At 36.7% G+C, this 2,500-nt stretch overlaps 1 protein-coding gene across 1 annotated transcript in view; it reads left to right on the top strand.

Moving 5' to 3' along the window:
* The window catches only part of LOC127426695 (ryanodine receptor 2), a 204,847-nt gene that overhangs the window by 45,834 nt on the left and 156,513 nt on the right, over nt 1-2,500 (top strand). The window lies entirely within an intron of this gene.

Genomic DNA, 2,500 nt, shown 5'->3' with positions numbered 1-2,500 from the left:
ACAATTTGAATCGCCAAAAACAAAAGAAGAATGTAAAAGTGAAAGTGGAGATTTATAGTATAAAAAGGACTATACCCACACCTCATATCACTTCTGAAGACATGGATTAAACCACTGGAGTGTTATGATTACTTTGATGCTGCCTTTATTTGCTTTTTGGAGCTTCAAAGTTCTGGTCACCATTCACTTGCATTGTATGGACCTACAGAGCTGAAATATTCTTCTAAAAATCTTCATTTGTGTTCTGCAGAAGAAAGAAAGTCAAACACATCTGGGATGGCATGAGGGTGAGTAAATGATGAGAGAAGTTTCCTTTTTGGGTGAACTATCCCTTTAAAATGAATGAATTTGCATATACTCTCAAAATGGCTAATTATGATCCAACATATCATCCTCAGTTTGAACATGTTCATGTGGACCCAAACATAATAATGCATGCTTATCATACTAAAAATAAATCCTCAGTCTGAATAATTTGCACATTTATTACCACTTAACTATAAAATCAACCTCAACTCATATTTTATGTCTTAATATGTATAGCTAGGCCTAGAATGGAATATTAAAAACTGTATCAGATATATAAATAAAAAATAGAGGAATTATTTACAAAATTATTTCCTCTTACCCACAAAATTAAATCAGCATCAACTCATATTTTGTGATATGTATAACTAAGCCTGGAAAATAATATTTATATTTAACAATCAGATATAAAGGGACAGTTCACCCAAAAATGAAAATTCTCTCATCATTTATTCACCCTCATGCCATCCCAGATGTGTATGACTTTCTTTCTTCTGCAGAACACAAAGATTTTTAGAAGAATATTTCAGCTCTGTCGGTCCATACAATGTAAGTGGATGGTGACCAGAACTTTGAAGCTCCAAAAAGCATAAAAATGCAGCATAAAAGTAATCCATAAGACTCCAGTGGTTTAATCCAAGTCTTCAGAAGTGATATGATAAGTGTGGGTGAGAAGCATCAATATTTAAGTCCTTCTTTTATCTCTAAATCTCCACTTTCACTTTCACTTTCACTTATACATCTGAAAGCCACATGTGGTACCTGTATATTTTCACTTTCACATCTTAAAGTGAAAGTGGAAATTTATAGTAAAAAAAAAGGGCTTAAATTTTAAACTGTTTCTCACCCACACCTATTATATTGCTTCTGAAGATATAGATTTAACCACTGGAGTCGTATGGATTACATTTATGCTGCCTTTATGTGATTTTTAGAGCTTCAAATCAAGGGCGTAGGTTTGGTTTGAAAGTTGGTGGGGACATATTGCAAGCTTGTTTAAATCTATTAATTTAAAGGATTGTACCTAATATACAAATGGAAATCCACCCTTGTAATCTCCAAAGAATGATTAAAAAAGCCCTTATACAGTAATCACAAACGACTGTGATTGGTGCATCCTGAGCAGTGCTGAGAAATGTAACAGGTGCCACGTGACAGTGCCTTTTATGCGCCACTTCAGAAGATGTCAGGACAATAATTTACACATGAATTATGATACTGAGAATTTTTAATAGTCATTAAAATGAAAATAAAAACAAATTATAAAATTAAAGTATTTTTTAAGTAGTAAAATTGCCCAAATATTGGTCGGGACATTTTCAATTTTCTGAAAGTTGGTAGGGACATGTCCCTATCATCCCTACCTAAATCTACACCTATGCTTCAGAGTTCTGGTCACCATTCACTTGCATTGTATGGACCTACAGAGCTGAAATATTCTTCTAAAAATCTTCATTTGTGTTCTGCAGAAGAAAGAAAGTCAAACACATCTGGGATGTCATGAGGGTGAGTCAATGATGAGAGAATTTTCATTTTTGGATGAACTATCCTTTTAATCAGTAATAAGTCAATAGAAAATCATTACCGTGGACATTTTTGAGGCTGGAATAAATAAATAAAAATCCTGCCGAAAGGAAGAGTGGAAGGATAAAAGTGGAGGCATGTTGTAGTAAATGCCGAGGGTAGCAAGAGAGATGCAGTGAGTGAGAGAGAGAGAGAGAGAGACAGACGGATCCTCCCTATGCAGACCTGTCTCACTGCGCGTGGACATGTTACATGTGGAGGGAAATGAGAGATCAAACCAATCGCTGCTTGACGCTTTCTCTGAGTCACACTTTAATGTGACGGTTCTCTTACAGGTCCATTTGACATAATCATGTGCAGAGGATGTGATGGAAATGACATTTATAGATGTGTGATGTATACTGAAGAGGATCATATAGAGAGAGAGAGTGAGCGGTGGAGAGTCCTACAGTACACACCGCAGTGAGACAGCACAGAGAGGGTGTGTATGTGTGTGTGTGTTGAGTGAGAGGGCTGGGCAGACTGCATCAAAACACCCACATCACACACACGCAGCATTGCTGTCCCCATTGGTAGTATCACGTTCCGAGGTCGCATGGGTTGCACCGCCCTAAGGACAGCCCTGTACACTTCCATAATCAAACTCCACCCAATGGACATTTCAAGGACT

This window comes from Myxocyprinus asiaticus, chromosome 36, assembly GCF_019703515.2.
Source record: "Myxocyprinus asiaticus isolate MX2 ecotype Aquarium Trade chromosome 36, UBuf_Myxa_2, whole genome shotgun sequence".
NCBI lineage: Eukaryota > Metazoa > Chordata > Actinopteri > Cypriniformes > Catostomidae > Myxocyprinus > Myxocyprinus asiaticus.
This window is presented reverse-complemented; position numbering and strand designations above follow the sequence as displayed.